The sequence below is a fragment of the Alligator mississippiensis genome, chromosome 1, assembly GCF_030867095.1.
Source record: "Alligator mississippiensis isolate rAllMis1 chromosome 1, rAllMis1, whole genome shotgun sequence".
Taxonomy (NCBI): Eukaryota; Metazoa; Chordata; order Crocodylia; family Alligatoridae; genus Alligator; species Alligator mississippiensis.
Genome location: NC_081824.1, coordinates 371,952,090 through 371,969,627, shown reverse-complemented (window position 1 = coordinate 371,969,627; position 17,538 = coordinate 371,952,090).

Here is a 17,538-nt window from a genome sequence, read left to right as displayed (position 1 = left end):
CTCAGGTCAGGTAGTCTAACATATAGGGAGCAAATGTCTAAAAATTCAGAAAAAGAGAGAGAGAGAACCTGCTTATTTGGAAGCAATGTAGTTCAGCTAGGAGAGGGACTGGTTCTAGACTAGAAGGACTTTTGTTTGATCCCAAGTGAGGGTAATGGGTTTTCACAAATTTTTTCCCACTTCTAAGACAGCCACAAGCCTTCCTCCCCCCTCCCCCTCCCCAGCCTCCTATCCACTGAATACCAGGAGCTACCCTGGGGGCAACGGCAGCTAGAGTGTGATGCTCTCCAGGATTCTTCTTCTATATATAGTGTTAGGGTAACACCATGTGGATTTTTAGGGAGCATTTGACCTGCAGCTGGAACAAGGCTTTAATCTGTGTCTCAGTAAAGCTGCTGACCACAAGCCAGAATGATATATATTAAAAGTAACTTTGAAAATGCTTAGGCAAGTAGTTTTTAACCACATAATAGTATTGTTTTGAGATATATAGCTTTTATATATAAGATTTTGTTTATGAGTGTTTATGCTAAGTAACCGCCTTAATTGTGTTAACCATTTTTCTAGAAAAAGCAGCAAATAAGTCTGTGTGCTGTGAACCAGGTACAGTGAGGAATGAAATAAGATACAGGGGCCCAAAAATGTAGACATGGTACAACATGGAACAGAAAAACAGATTGGAATGTGGAAGATAACACATAACCGAGATGAACATATACAAAAGGGTGAATGGTGATTGGTAAGGAAGCCCCCAGAGTCTGCCCATTGACCGAAAGAAGGGAGTTCATGGCCTTAGAAACAGAGGTGGAGCTTAAGAGGAAAAGTGGGTGGAACAGAAGGAAGAACAGAGGAAGGAACAGAGGTGGAACAAACGTTAATATGTATGAACCAAGGTATATAAAATGTGAAAGAACTATTGTTCAGTGCAGGTCCCTGGTTTAATGATTTTTTGGGACCTGGCCCGAAGCCATTTCCATTCTGAATAAAGCTGTTGTGATCAATGTGTGCTGGTGTTTACTCCCTGCTTGCTGTGACTAATGGGTAATAGGATCTATAAGCAATTGGATCGTCATCTCCCTAGTCATTGGGCACCGCATGGAGTCAGGGTCTAACATCTAGACCAAAACAAGCCACTCAAGGAGGTTCTTACACTGCGTGCAGGACCCTCCTCCTAACCCAGATGGCATCCAATCCCACCAGGGGTAGCGCCTTGCTAGACCTGGTCTTAGCAACAGGGGATGATCTTGTGGGGGACCTGCAGGTACACAGTAACCTGGGTGATAGTGACCACCACTTGGTAGAGTTCACTATCCAGTGAAGGGTGAGAAAAATATCCAGTGATGCTAAAGTTTTAAACTACAGAAGGGTCAACTTTAGTAAACTTAGAAACCAAGTTAGTGAGGTGGTGCAACTCAAGAGCATTGAGCTAATGGGGGTCCAAGAGGGTCAGAAGTTTCTCAGGGAAGTGATCCTTGGGGCACAAAAGGAATCTATCCCCTTCTGCAGGAAAGGGGGCCAAAGGGATAAAAAAAGCCCCCTTGGCTGAACAGGGAGCTTCAGGAAAGACTGGGGGCAAAGAAAGAGATGTATAGGCAGCCCTGGTGTGCTATTGCAGGGAGTCCATTAGGCAGGCCTAAGCAGGACTCGAGCTTAGGCTGGCTACAACAATTAAGGACAATAAAAAGTCCTTCTACAGATACATAGAAAGCAAAAAGAAAGCACAGAGTAGCATAGGGCCCCTGCAGGACAAATCAGGTCAGTTGGTGCTTGACTCAGAAAAAGGCAGAGCTCTTCAATGAGTTCTTCGCTTCAGTATTCCTTAATACTGACCAAGACAATCCCCCCACCTTGAGCATAGACAGATGTCCAAAAGGCACCAGACCGCCAAAGGTTAGTGCTGACTTAGCTAAGAAGCACTTGGAAGGGCTGGATGGGTACAAGTCAGCCAGCCCGAATGACCTCCATCCACAGGTGCTGAAGGAATTGGTCAGTGTCATAGCTGAGCTGCTGGCACGGCTGTTTGAGCTCTCATGGTGCTCCAGCCAGGTCCCTGAGGACTGGAAAAAGATCAACGTGGTGCCCATTTTTAAGAAGGGGAGAAGGGATGAGTCAAGTAACTTTAGGCCAGTCAGTCTTACCTTTATCCCTGGGAAAATACTAGAAAAAAAATCAAAAAGCATATTTGTGAAGGCCCAGCAGGGGAAATGATGCTGAAAGGAAACCAGCATGGGTTCATCACAGGTAGATCCTGCCTGACAAACTTTATAGCCTTTTATGACCAGGTCACACACTGCCTTGACACAGGAGCGGAGGCCGATGCCATCTGCCTGGATTTTAGGAAGGCCTTCGACACAGTTTTGCATCCTATTCTCACAGGGAAGCTAACGGGCTGTGGGTGGATGCCTACAGTCAGGTGGGTGGCTAACTGGCTTAGGGACCGCACCAGGGAGTGGTGGTGGAAGGGTCATTCTCAGCCTGGAAGGAGGTGAGCAGTGGGGTCCCGCAGGGTTCAGTCCTTGGACCGGTGCTATTTAATATCTTCAGAGATTTTGATGAGGGTGTGGTGAGCAAGTTCATAGATAATACCAAATTATGGGGCAAAGTTAATACACCAGAGGGCAGGGACCAGATACAGGCCAACCTAGACAGGTTAGATCAATGGGTGGAACATAATAGGATGCAATTCAACAAAGATAAATGTAAGGCACTCCACCTAGGAAGGAGGAATCCCCAGCACACCTACAGGTTGGGGGATGTCCTCCTTAGCAGCTCAGAGGCTGAGAGACATCTTGGAGTCATAGTTGACTCCAAGATGAACATAAGCCGGCAGTGTAACGAGGCCATCAACAAAGCCAATCGCACCTTGTCATGTATTAGCAGATGCATGACCAACAGATCGAGGGAGGTGATGCTCCCCCTCTATGCAGCATTAGTCAGGTCACAGTTGGAGTACTGTGCCCAGTTTTGGGTGCCTCACTTCAAGAGGGATACAGAGGATCTGAAGAGAATTCAGAGGAGGGCCACTCACATAATTAGTGGTCTCCATGAAAGACCCTACGAAGAGAGGTTGAGAGATCTGGATCTCTTCAGCCTATACAAAAGACAGTTGAGGGGTGACCTTGTAGCTGCCTATAAATTTATGAGGGGAGGACAGCAGGGAATTGGGGATGTGCTATTTACCAGAGGGAGTAACTAGGAATAATGGGTGCAAAGTAGTGGTGAGTAGATTTAGGTTAGACATTAGGAAGAATTTTTTTTACAATAAGGGTGGCCAGAGTCTGGAATGGGCTTCCAAGAGAAGTGGTGCTATCATCTAACTTGGAGGTCTTCAAGAGGAGGCTTGATAATCACCTGGCTGGGGTCGTCTGACCTCAGTCTTCTTTCCTGCCCAAGGCAGGAGGTCAGACATGATGATCCATTGGGTCCCTTCAGATTCACTAATCTATGAATCTATATTAACAAATAATATATTATTACATAAATATATATTAACTAAACTAAACAACTAAATAAATGCATTAAATGAACAATTTTTAAACAGTGTATTAAAATCAAACCCAATTTTCAGGTTGATTAAATCTTATTCAAATTAACTAACAGTTCATCATGAGCTCTATAATAACTTGGGAGTGCCAAAGTTTTAAGTTTCAATCACAAAAGTGACAAAGCCAATTTATATGATGAGGTTCCAAACAAATATCTAAAATAGTGAGAATCAAGCTACTCCTAGGTTAACATAAATAATACAATTAAAGCTCTGATACTTTTTTGGGAATTTGAACTATTGGTAGATGGGTGAGTTTGACCAAGGCTGTCTAACTACCAAGCAACTAGAGGCCACATACACCATGGGCTGTAGAACCCAGGGGCTGCAAGCTATGGGGGCCATATGCCCCAAGTGTAGGCAGATGATCAGGCACCCCACAGACCCCTGTTGTGTGGGCAGCCTGGCTCCACCCTACCAGCTCCGCACACTGTGCTGGCAGTACTTTCCTATTTCCCCATGGCAAAGGTATTTTGACCCCCTCCCTCCACACACACTGCCTACCTGAAAGCTGGTAGCCCAGCTCCCTCTTTTGCCATGTTCATGCAGAAAGCATACCAGCCACAGCCCCTCACATGAGCAAAGTGGGCACTCCAGCAATTCTGCTATGCTACCCCCAAGAGTGAGGAAGGACATAGAAGCTGGAGGAAGGAGCCAAAAGAAGCCAGCTGCCACAGCAGGAACAACTGAAGGGGAGTACCACCCATGAGGGAACCCATGGACTTCATGCAAACTTTTCAGGGGCCACCAGTTGAACTCCCCTGGGTTAGGTGATTGCTACCGTCTTCTCTGCATCTCCAACATAGGGTTAGAATTCAAAAAGTGAAAGAGCTTGTTACAAGGAATCCTTAAATGACAGAACTAGGTAGCTCCTGGTACTCAGTTGATAGGATGCTGGGCCGGGGGGGGGGAGGATTGGGGATAGTTTGGAAGTGGAAAAAATGAGTGGAAACCCATTGCCCTCACCTGGGATCAAACACAAGCCCTTCTAGTCCAGGACCAGTCCCTCTCCTAGCTGAACTTCATTGCTTCCAAATAAGCAGGTTCTAACCCATAAACATACCTGTTTCTATGATGTACAGGAGAACAAGAGTGTTGAACAGGTAGGTGTCTGAAGAGGGCAATTTTTCTCAAGGAAATTCTCTGAGTTGTAGCCAGATGCATACAGCCTACCAGTCATCTGCTGTTGAAAGTCCAGAGCATAAAGGCTCTGGTAGAGGCAACCCTCTGCTAGTAAAAGCTAGAAAACAAAACCAAGCCAGTAAAGTTGATAATTATTTGCACAGTTCTTAGGGTTTCACTCAGCTTCAAATGTTGGCTCCAAAATTGTAATGTCAAATGGACTAGCTGGATAACTAGATGTTACCTGTTTGGTGATGTGAAATCTTAGATGTGTATCCTGTTGACTTCCTTCCTCCTTAGTGATCTAGAAGGGTAGAGGAAACACCTGGCTCTTTCAGGTATAGTGGTATTACAGGCAACTATACTAGGTAAACTACCAGAAGCTAGGGAACACACCACCTTTCTTTTTTCTTTAGTTTCTGATTATGGTGGCTTGGATGGTCCTTCCCCTGGTAAGCTCCTCAGGTAATTTTTAGCATGTTGGTACAGGACCCTCTTCTTCTGCTGTCATTGACAAATCCAATGACATCTGGTTATGCAAACTCCATTCCAGTAGTCTTGGCCTCAGACAGTCAATGAATCCACAAATATATATACACTCAGTCAGTAAATCTAGAGGCATTTTGAGACATTTAAGGTCATGGATCAATGCACAGGCAGCATCTGAACCCCAAAACAATTTCAAATATGCAAAATCACTCATCATTCATTCACACAGCCATGCCTAAAGGAAGGTACACTGGTTTTCCAAGAGGATATTTTAAAATCCTCTTCATAATTTGGTACTTTAAATTTAATCTCAGAATAACATTTTTGATAAGGAAAAAGTATCCTTCTTTACAAATTTACTTGGATAGATTAAAAAATACTCCTAAAAATTACAACTGTTTTATTATATGGTGTATCTGTCATAACTAAAAAGCAGGTTTTTTATTTTTAACTTATGAGACATTTACTTGCCTCTGAAATGAAATCAACAAGATGAACTTAATTTGCATGACTACAAAGCAGCTTTTACAGGAACCAAAGACATTTTGGTTATTACTTCAGTGAATTTGAAGTAGACATCATGGCTAGGTACAGACATTCAAAAAGCCTGAGGAGGAATCAATCTAAGTTATGTGGTTTTCTGTAAGTGGTGTGGTGTAGTTCAGTATGAACAGAACACACATTTGCCCTTGTCAGGAGGGGTGCAAATGTTCTGGCATTTTTAAACCAGTCTGTGTGCACTGACCTTCTGCTCTATTAAAGTTATAGATTACAAAGTCCCAGAGCACAGTCTATTGACAAAACCACTACTCTCAGATGAAGGAGGTCTAGGATGCAAAAAAACCCTCAAAGGTTCCTCATTCCATCTAAGTCAAGATCCATTCACCTCTTCCACCTACACATTCTGAATGGCTGGTGCTCCCTCCTCCACTTCTCACATATATGCTGGCCTCTGTATATTGTGTTTTTTTATCCTGTCTCCAGTGGTCCTTCATAGCATAACTCATTTAACTTGGAGCCCAGGAAGTCATTACGCTTATAGCATAATTAATGTGCTAATTGTGCCATAAATAGCAACATGCCATACATTCATATAATTAATGGCTTGAAAAAATGAGAAAACAGACACAAAAAAGATCCCACATTATGTATGATGAATGGTTTTTATCACACTTTAAACTGAGTGTGTGATAGGGTAAAACCCTACCATACAGCCCAATGCCAGCTAGTAATGTGTGGTGTGGGGACATTCCTCATCCCTAACTGTCTGTGTCCCAGGTCTGCAGCACTGGTAGCTGGGAATGAGAGAGGTTTGGCTGCCAGAGCTCAGGGAACCCATCAATACATAAGCTCCCAGTACATCAGCAGGCTGACAGGCATGTGATGCAGCACGTTAAAATTGTATCATTTAGTTCTGCTCAGTACTTCCACTTGTTGCATGTTTTATACATGCATTTATATGCTTTGGAGTTAAGGTAACCAGAGAGGTTAGTCTGCTTGAGATTATGTGCATTTGCACAAACACATGCATGTGTACATGGGCCAACTTGTAGGCGTTCAAGGTGACTACATACTGGGAACATCAACATGAGAGGTTTACTGTGGAGCTAATCAATCTACTCCATAGTAAACATCTTGCGTCCTCAACAGTGGTCCTATTAGGACACAGAAAACTAATAAACTCCACAGCAGGGTAGTACAGTAAAAGCTGTGTTAACCGGCATTCTACTATCCAAAATACTCTATTAAATGGAATTTCCAGCTGTCTGGTCAGATGCGGGAGGAGGGGGGGAAAGCTCTCACACAGTGGCTGCTGTGACCACCACCCACCACCCTGTGCTGCCGCTGTTCTGCGTGCAGCCACTGCTGTGCATGTGGTCATCGCCACTCCCAGCAAAGGTTTTCAAAAAGGTTGAAAGCCCCTGCCTCAGATAACCAGAATTTTTAGATACCCAGCACACCTTTTATCCTACTCATGCCTGTTAACATAGCTTTTACTGTACTTGTAAATACAAATACTATTCCATTTTTACTCCCTTCTGGGCTGACAGACTGACCCCCCAGCCGGCCTGCCAAGTGGAGCTACTCCAAACCAGCTCAACGTGCTGCAATCTCAGGCACACATTCAAGTGCTGCTCCTTGGAACAATAAACACTGGCACCAGAGTTTATTTCAGTGTCCTAATAGCATGTTTGACAGAGGGCAAGCTCGGGGAAGAGCCTTGAGCTGGCCTGCCCACCTGTTTCTATGGGGCAGTCCTCCCAGTCTCACCTGTCATGACTTTTCTGTTCCCATAACTGGTGGAAAATGCAGGAGACTACCCATTGTATGCCCTGATGCCAGGGGGCGTTATCCACTGCTCTGGGCCTCCCCTACATGGTGGCCTATGCCTCACCAATGGCACCCAGGATGACACTATGACAACTTAGTTGTTCTTCAGGCCTCTTTCACACTCACATTCATACCACCCTCCTCTTACCAGGGCCTCACGCACTCCACTCCCTCTCACAGGGTCTCTTTTGCATTGACAATTTGTTCTGCCCTGCTCCCTCTTGGAGTGGTTCCCATAGGGCTTGGGGCTTTATTTGGATCACACCTCAGGTGGCAACATGCAGTCTGTTGAGCCTCTCATGTGACCTGCACCTGGTTAGTGGCCAGCCGATTCAGCACACAGAGGGCTAACTCCACCCTAGCCTCTCACCAGGCTTCTCATATCCAACAACTGGCTTCTCAGGGGGGGTGGCTCATGTGCTGCCCTGCAGGCTTTCCCACACCTCTACTCAGCTCACCCCTGTGGGATGCCCTTTAGGCCGTCCCATAGCCCTATTCAACCCTCATTAGGGCCCTCACTACAACCCCCTCTCTGGGGCTACACATCTATCCCCTCCCTGGAGCCTCTGGGGTCTCATTCCCCTGTGGGGACTGAGGTGGCTGCAGCTGTTCCTGGCCCCACCTGGGGTCTTATACCCCCTGGGATCAGGTAGCCATAGCCATGCCTGACCCCCTTAGTGTTATGGGGGCTAGGGGTTATTGAGGTGCCCCAACCCACCTTTCACCAGGGAGGTGAGCTGTCCTGGTATTTTAGTGGGGTTGCCACACCACTTGCAGTCCCACCAGGCCTACCTATCTCAGCAGGATGCAGTTTTAGGTCATACCCAGGACCAAGAGCCCTCTGCTCTTACCTGCCACATATGCTATACAGCAGTTCAGCCAAGCAATGTTGCGGCCAGCAGCAAACTGCTGTGTTTATATAGCTGGCCTGTGTTTTAAAGTGGCTGCCACAATTAGGCACCCACTAGCTGCCTGACTCAACCCCTAAAGTGGCAGGCATACCCCATTTCTTAGTTAGAAAATGTTTGTGATATATTATTATAAATACCTTTAAAAAAAAATCTCTTTCTTCTTTTTCTTTAATTGGGTACAAAACGTAAATGAAAAATTTTGGAACCAAAAATGCCCAGTTCATAAAACTTTGAAATGTACCAAACAAATCAGCCTTTTGTTGTGTGTGCATTTTTCAGCTTTTCATACTGCTCTGGACTACTTTGTGTAATATCATAGAATCATAGAAAATTAGGGTTGGAAGGAACCTCAGGGGGTCACTTAATCCAGCACCCTACTCAAAGCATTCTCCCCCTGTACTCGGCCTTAGTGAGGCCGCAGCTGGAGTACTGCGTCCAGTTTTGGGCTCCACAATTCAAAAAGGATGTGGAGAAGCTTGAGAGAGTCCAGAGAAGAGCCACGCGCATGATCAGAGGTCAGGGAAGCAGACCCTACGATGACAGGCTGAGATCCCTGGGGCTCTTTAGCCTGGAAAAGCGTAGGCTCAGGGGTGATCTGATGGCCACCTACAAGTTTATCAGGGGTGACCACCAGTATCTAGGGGAACGTTTGTTCACCAGAGCGCCCCAAGGGATGATGAGGACGAATGGTCACAAATTACTACAAGATCGTTTCAGGCTGGACATAAGGAAGAATTTCTTTACTGTCTGAGCCCCCAAGGTCTGGAACAGCCTGCACCGGAGGTTGTTCAAGCGCCTTCATTGAACACCTTCAAGATGAAACTGGATGCTTATCTTGCTGGGATCCTATGACCCCAGCTGACGTCCTGCCCTTTGGGCGGGGGGCTGGACTCGATGATCTTCCGAGGTCCCTTCCAGCCTTAATGTCTATGAAATCTATGAAAGCAGGGCCATCCCCATCTAGATCATTCCAGCCAGCGCTTTGTTGAGCCAGGCCTTAAAAATCTCCAAGGATTCTACCACCTCTTTAGGTAACCTGTTCTAATACTTCACCACCCTCCTAGTGAGAAAGCTTTTCCTAACATCCAACAAACTTTCCTTCTAATCATAAGAAAGGACTACTCACACAAGTAATCCTTATTTATGCATGTAGTCTTACTGCTAAACTGAAAGTGAGTTACCAAGCTAAGTGGCATAGGATTCAGGATCAAGAACTACAGACTTCATGTAATCTTTATTAATCATCTCTGTTAGTAATGCTCATAACTGACTTTATCACAGATAGTTTATCTATATTAGTAGCTTAATCATCATTAATAATTAAACACTAGTGGGTCAAATTCAGGCCTTGACTTGACATTTTCTCACCTCAGCACTGAGTACAGTCCTGTATCTCTGGAGTTCAGTCTGCAGTTATACTTTTCAAATGCTTTGGATCCTTATAGTAACAACTTACTCAAAGGGTAGATCAGTGACACTAATAGATATTAGACTTGATTAACAAGGGGGGGGGGAAAGATTATATTAGACTTATTTAACAATTGCCCTGTTACAAAGATTTTCCCCCCAACTCTGTTGGCTTCATAATATATATTTTATTTAACAAGGTATAACTTCTCTATTCAATCAACTATAAATGGTCATGTCTAAATTACATGTAAAAATAACTATGGGATTTCTTATAACAATTCTACAGAGACTTTTTGTATAAATTAAGTTCAGCTCATTCTGTTAGTCTATAAAATCTCCACAGAAAATTGGCACATTTTCTATAACATTTTCTCCAGGCAGTTTCAAAAAAACCTATCTACAGAGTATTCATTATAGTGTTCTAAAGAATAGGATGTTGCCAGTGTAGAAAGGCACTAAACAAACAATCATGTATTGCATCAGGTATTGCTGCCAAACAGGCAATAGTGATTATGTTTGCTTGAGGGCAGACTGACAGAGGGGAATTACTAAATTGCTGATGTGGAGACTATTATCACCAGTTATGGTGGAAACTATCTTGATAAGGAATGAAATAACCTTCTATTGCACTTGATGCAACTCTAATTTTAAATATTGACTGTTAAATAGGAATGCATATTCTGTCTTGGATGTAAACTTTTCATCAGTGAACATTTTATTAAGAGTGATTTGGAGTAGGCACTTGAAGCCACTTCTTTAACATCATATGGTAGTTTCCTAAATACCAGGCATTGTTAATTATCTTCTCTGGGATGGATCTATCCAAGGCTCTCCTGGAATTGTTCTATTTTTCACAAGTAATTTATTGACCAAAGCCTGACTGTAGTCCAGTGGTTAGGTCACTCATCTCAGATGTTGGAGACTTGTATATAGGTCCCTGGAGACAGACCAGATGGGTGTTCTAATATGTTATAGTTGTTTACCTACCAGATATCTTTTGTGCAGGCTATCATTGACCAAGGTATGCCATGATCACCCTTCTAAGGAAATATCTTGCTGGCACTATTAGCAAAGGAATGACTAGTTTGAGAACCCACCATTGGGGCATCTGGGACTTCACTTTGAGCTAGAATTCAGGAAAGAATATTAGCCATTGTGTGACATAAGCAAATCTATTGACAGAAGTATAGGTATCTAAGGGATTTAGGTACCTTAAAAGTTGGGTGGCAGCTGAGTAGTGGCCAAATAGTTAATTTAGGTCACTGGAAAGAGTAATGAACATAAGTACTTTTGAGAATCTGATTTTTATTGCCAAAAATAAAAAGTATCCATAATGTTCCTAACCAATTAATATTCCCTGTGAATTCTTGTCATCATCTTATATAAAGGAGGAAGGGAAAAAGGTAATCTTAGATTTTTATCCACTAAGGTACATAAGTATATGTTTGCACTAATTTATTGCCATGTTGGGACAATAAACTGGTCATTATATGTCTTCATATAAAATTTCCTGTCTTCAAGTCCTCATATGAGCTCATTTTTTGACACACACATTTTTTAACTCTGATTATTGACTTGTGAACCACAAAGGAGAGTAAGTATAACCAGATATTTAATTTACAAAGTCTATTTCTCATCAGAATAAGTGTGTATTTTTATTTATCTTTTTAATTGGGTAACTGACCTAGTGAACACAGTAGATATGCTATCTCCTGACTTTATTAAAGGCAGATAACTCTGTCTTACAAGGTATATTCATAAGTAAGCCAAGGAAACATTGGTTACATGAAATCATCTTAATGTTAATACAACTGATTGAAAAAAATACCATTAAAATGTAAACTATCAATGGTTGACTATCAAACTGGGAGGTCATTTCAAGTATGCTCCCATCAAGGTCTATCCAAATCAATGTTTTCATTACAACTGAGATAATGGAGTAGAAAATACACTTCTAAAATTTGCAGATCACAGCATACTGGGAGGAGTTATAAGCATTTTGAAAGACAAGATCAGAATTCAAAATGGTGTAGACAGATTGGAGATGGTCTGAAATCAGCTAAATGAAACTCAATAAAGACAAGTACAAAGAGAAATTATTAGGAAGGTGGATCCCAATTCACAAATACAAACTAAGTTAATGTGGAACAACTTAACCATTTGTGGCAGAAAGGATCTGGAAGCCATAGTGGGATTTTTTTTTTTTTTAATTAAAAAAAAATGTTTGCGGGGTTTATTTTTTTTCCAGAAAAAGGCAAATCTTACTTTTGTTGGTATCAACAGGAGTGTTGTATTTAAGTCATGGGAGGTAATAAATCTTCTCTACTTGGCACTGGTAAAGCCATTGCCGGAGCAATGTATGCTGCCTCTCTCAGTTTTGGATACCACACATTAAGAAAGATATAGACTAATGGGAGAAAGACCAGCAGAATATAGCTAGTTTTGAAATCATGACCTAGGAGGAAAGGTAACAGGAACTGGGTATTTTCACTTGTCTTAACAAGAACACTGATCAATTGTCTACCATAGCCAGTAGGGAATGCATAAAAAGAGATCACAGAAATAAGAAAAATGTAGGCTGCACAGCAAGATGCGGGAAAAATGCTTTCTATCTAAAATGGTATTGCCCTATGAAATCTCTTTTTTATTTTTATTTTTTCCAAAACAGATTGGACCAATATCTGCTGGGAATGGGCCTGCTGTGTTTGATTCTGCTTTAATACAGATGATTGTACAAAATGATTCCTGGAAATCCTTTCCAGACCTACATTTCTATGATTCTGTATTTGCTAAGATTTAGATGGGATGCACCTTAAAAGTATATATTCTGAGTTGGGGATTTTGTTTTACTGTTTTGTTTTTAGTTGTGTTCTTCCCACAGTAGTGGGCAACTTGTATATCCTGTCTATATCCTAAATGCCCCAGAAGTACATAATAAATATTCCAGTGCACAGGTATGTGCAAGGGTAATGAAGTATTCTTCTTTAAGCTATAACATATCCTTTCTAATTTAGGGAAGTAATATCAAGTAATCTATGGCCCAAAAGCAGTTAAAATAGGAAAAAAATCCTCATTGACAGTAGATTGCAGAAGACAGGATTTTCACTTAAAAATACAATTCTGAATTATTATCTCTTTGTTTCAAATTGATTTTTAGGAAACTTATCTATATATTCCTAGAGAAAGATTTAAGGAGGATGCAGATTTAATTATTGACTTTTTCTCCTGGTTGACTTTTTTCCTGTTTTACTAGCAAAGATTCTACTGAGATGCCTATCCTTTCTTAAACCTATATCTAATTCCATATGAAGTAGGGAGCAAACAGTCAGGCCTTGACAGAAGGTGAATAACTTCAATTGGTCTCTTAGAGACCCATCAACAAAATTAACCACCTTACTTTCCTTGCCTTGGGGCATCTGCATCTCAGTTTTATAATAAACAAGCATCAGCAATGTACATTCATAAAATGACTTAAAAATTATTTATAGATACAGGAAAAACTGGACTTCTGTTTTTTTTTGTGTTTACCCCATTGCAGAAAATTACTGTTCACTCACCTGGAAAGAGAATATTCTTGAGCATGGCTCCATACTGAGGGAAGACATGGATAGGATTTCAGTGGCAATGCTCAAGAAGTGCTTGATTTTCATTAAAAAAAAAATGCAACTACCAAATGAAATGGGTGGCTTTCAACTTCCAAACTTTCAACAATAGCATGATGCCTTCTTAGTAAATCAGGCTGTGTACTGGATGACAGATATAACTGATAACTCTTGTATAGATGGAAACTGAATGGAGAAACATAGAGCCTGTATGGGGAAACACGCTTCCCCTTCATTATCAACCATTATAAGCTCTATTTTTAACTATCTTTCTAACTTTCTAATGCTTATAATTTTTGCTGCCTGAGAGGCTTGGAAAATCTTAGGACTTACTGAAGTTCCCTTTGTTTTATCATAAGCAGGGATCCTGGTTTTCTCTAATAAAAAAAAAATCCCCAATTTTCGGATATAAAAAAGTAACCCAAAATCTACATTTTTCTGTGATTAAAATGAAACTCAGTATTATATAGATAGATATATAGTGGTATTCCATTTTGATGATGGAAACATGGATTTTGGATTACTTCTTTTAATCTGAAAATTGGGGATTTGTTTTTAATCAGAGAAAACTAGGATACCTGATGATCATAACCCTTCTTCACGTTCTGCTTTATATGTTAGGAGGATCAATATGGTGTCCAGTAACCGCTCTAACTTTAATGCATTTGATAGAGATACTCTTTTTTTTTTAGCCATGCATTAGCAACTGTTTCCACAGAACATGTTTCTTTGAAGTGCTTCTCCCCCAGACTTACTGTGTCTGGGAAACAATTTTACTTAGCGGTTCAAGGCCTGATATCACTGGTGACAATCTTTCTGGTTGTATACTGAACATAAACTGTTTTAAATGTTTTAAATCCCCACAAAATGCTTTACGTAAATTATTCATTTATTTTTATAGATTTTTAGAGCAGCATCACAACTATATCATAAATGGAAATGTATTCATAATGTTAAAAAAGTAAAAAATCAACACAAGTACTTAATTTAGTTAATTCAAGTAGTTAAATTAACAGAAATCTGTACCTTTTACATAAAAGCCAGGCCAAGAAATGGAAAGCTGGATGATTTTCACATCTATGGCTCTCTAAATAACAATTTCCTTGTTATTCCCATTTTCAGGCCAAAGAGATGAAGTGTCCCTATCCAGTCAGATTGAGGTTGGTAAATTCTTTATTCCTTAAACCAGTTCTGGAGTACAAGTGGTATATCTTATCTCCTTACATTTGGAACATTCAAGAGTGATTAGGAGGGGAGGATCACAGATAGTTCTGTAGTGAAAATATATACAGCTCAGTGCCAGGGCTTCAGTAACCAGCTATTGAAATTCCCCATGGCAGCACCCACTCCCTTTCCTCAGTGTTTTTCCTCTGTTCCCCAGGCTGTATAAGTCCCCATGCAGTGCCATGTAGTAATGGTAGAGAATTCTGGAATCACTTTCTTTGAGCAATAAGCCTTATTAGGAAAAAAAGAGAGAGAGAGAGAGAGAGAGAGAGAGAGCATTATTCCTGGAGCACTTCTGTCTAGAGTCTAAATGGCACAAGCCAGTGCTATGCAAAACTCAGCAGTAGCAGCATCAGCAACAGTCTATCAATATGAGGATAACAGTCTTCCAGCAATAGAAATATCACTGTTAATCAATAGGTGACTGAGGAGGTCAATCCAAGAGCCACATGTTCAACTGGAGGCATGACAAAAATTATGGGGATGAGTTCAGGTCACAGTTCTTTCCCTTTGGGCACATTTACATGAGATGCTTTACTGTGCAGTAGAGTTAATAACTGTGCAGTAAGCATCCGTGTCTTCACATGTAGATGCTTAATATGCAGTAAGTAGCTCTAACCACAAGTAAATTTGCTATGTGCAAATGCAAGTAGCAAATTTACTCGAGTTTGCTTACTGCCTAATAGTGCACTGATGGGGAGCAAAGGTATTTCTGGTCAGCCAGACAGCAGGGGGTGGTAGATTGCTCCCTGGCCTAGGGAGTTGCTTGTTGCCAGGTGAGCTGTACCACCAGACCCTGGACAGGGACAATGTCCCTCTGCCCTAGCAGGAGAGAGGTCCCAGTCCCAGTTCCATGATTGCAGGGCTGGGAATGGGAGATCCTTATCTCCCAGCACCAACTCTGCAGTTGTGGGACCAGTGCTGGGAGATTCTTCTCCCCTAGCCCCCACACTCTGATCATGGGGCTGGCAGACCCTTATCTCCCAGCCCAAGTCCCACAGTAGTGGTGCCTTCCTGGGATATCCTTATCTCCCAGCCCAACCCCTGCAATCATGGGGCCTGGGCTGGGAGATCCTTATCTCCCAGCACCAGCCCCATGACTGCAGAACTGGCACTGAGAGATTCTTCTGTCCTAGTGGCAGCTCCATGGTCACAGTGATGGCACTGGGAGAGAAGGATCTCACAGCCCAGATTCTATATATGTGGGGTTCAGGCTGGGAGAGAAGAACTTCCCACTACCAGCCTCATGACCATGGAGCTGACACTGAGACATAAGGATCTCCCAGATCAGGTCTGGCAAACACAGAGCTCAGGCTGGGAAAGAAGAAATAACCTTTTGCAATAAATAACCTTCTCGTGATTGTAACAGAGTGAGCCAAAATAGCATTAGAGGCTTAGGTTGGTGAGAGGTTATAGTAGTTTTATACCAAACAATAATATGAAATATGTCAGCTTCATACTCAGTCCCATTCAAACAACCATGCAAAAGGTGCCTTCTCAAATAATATGCTAGGTCATTTCTTCATTAGGCTTCTTAACCCTTGGCACATTGAGGATAATTAAATTTCAGCACAATATATAAATAACAATAAAGGATCAAAATGTGACAAGAGATGTAGCATAAACCATGAAAAATAAAAAATAAAAATAAAAATAAATAAAATAAAAGGAAAGGGAAAAAAAGGAAGAAAAAGAAAGAGCAAGATGCATCACATGTCATTACTGGATGGCTTTGACTACAGAACATGTACTTTATTAAATCTAGTAGGGAAAAGCCCAGTTCCTGAAAGGGAAGCAGCTGAGAATTGTAGTTTTGCTATGCAAGGTTGGAAGGAATAGTTTCCACTAATGAACAAAACAGATGGTGTGAAACATGTTTTTACACTCTTACCTCCTACATCAAGGAGTAGAATTGGTAACAAAGCACAAGTGCATATTTATTGAGCATTTATCTACTTTGTAGACAATATTTGTCAAAAGAAACAGTGACAATGCATGGCTTCCAGACAGTAGTATGCCTGAAAATATACAAGAGGGCCATATCTCCCCTTCCCCCCGCCTTGTGAAGCAATGAATTCCTTCCTGTTAGTACAGAAGTTCCTTTCTGTGGATCCCCTGCTTGGGTTTATTAATAGAGTGAAAGCTCTTACATTTTCTAAGTAACAGCCTTGCTCCCCTTTCCTTCTACCTGTTGGGGGTGGGTATTATAAGGCTGAAACCACCGTCTGCTCAGCACCCTACTTGAATGTGCTATTGTGGGGAACCAGATGGTCTCAACACTGCTTTTCTCAGATGTTCTTTTCTCACCCACCATGGCTTGATGTATATCTATTTTAATACTTGGGAATTGGGTGTAGGCTGAGTGATAATTTCACTGGGTCCTCCCCCAGAGGGGTTTCTTCATGGGGCTCCTCCTCTCTTTACACTCCACCCTTACCACATCCCTGATGATATGTGTCTAAGGTAGGATCTTGTTTTGCCTGAATATGCCACTGGCCATTGCTGGCTGGCTTGCCGAATAAGGTTCACGAGTTAAGTCCATTTACTCAGGCTCCCTGAGACCAGCCTTCAATTAATTCCTTATAGGACCCAAAGTCCCTTAATTGAGATAAGTCCATTCTAAAGTCAATAAGACAAACCTCCAATCAATTCACTCCTCAGGTTCTTGGGTTGGTCTAAATGAAGTCATCCTACCTAGGGTCCACCAGATGCTCAAGAAAAAAGGGGGAAAATATTAAATTAATGCATTCCCAGTTCCTGGGTCAATTAAATTAAATCAGCCCTCCAAGGATCCTTCAGACAATCAATCAATTGGAGTTGCATCCTCCCCCAGTTCTTGGGTTCATCTGCTCAACAATTAATATCACCAGGGTTCTTACCCTGCTTCATTTTGCCAAGTTCAGAG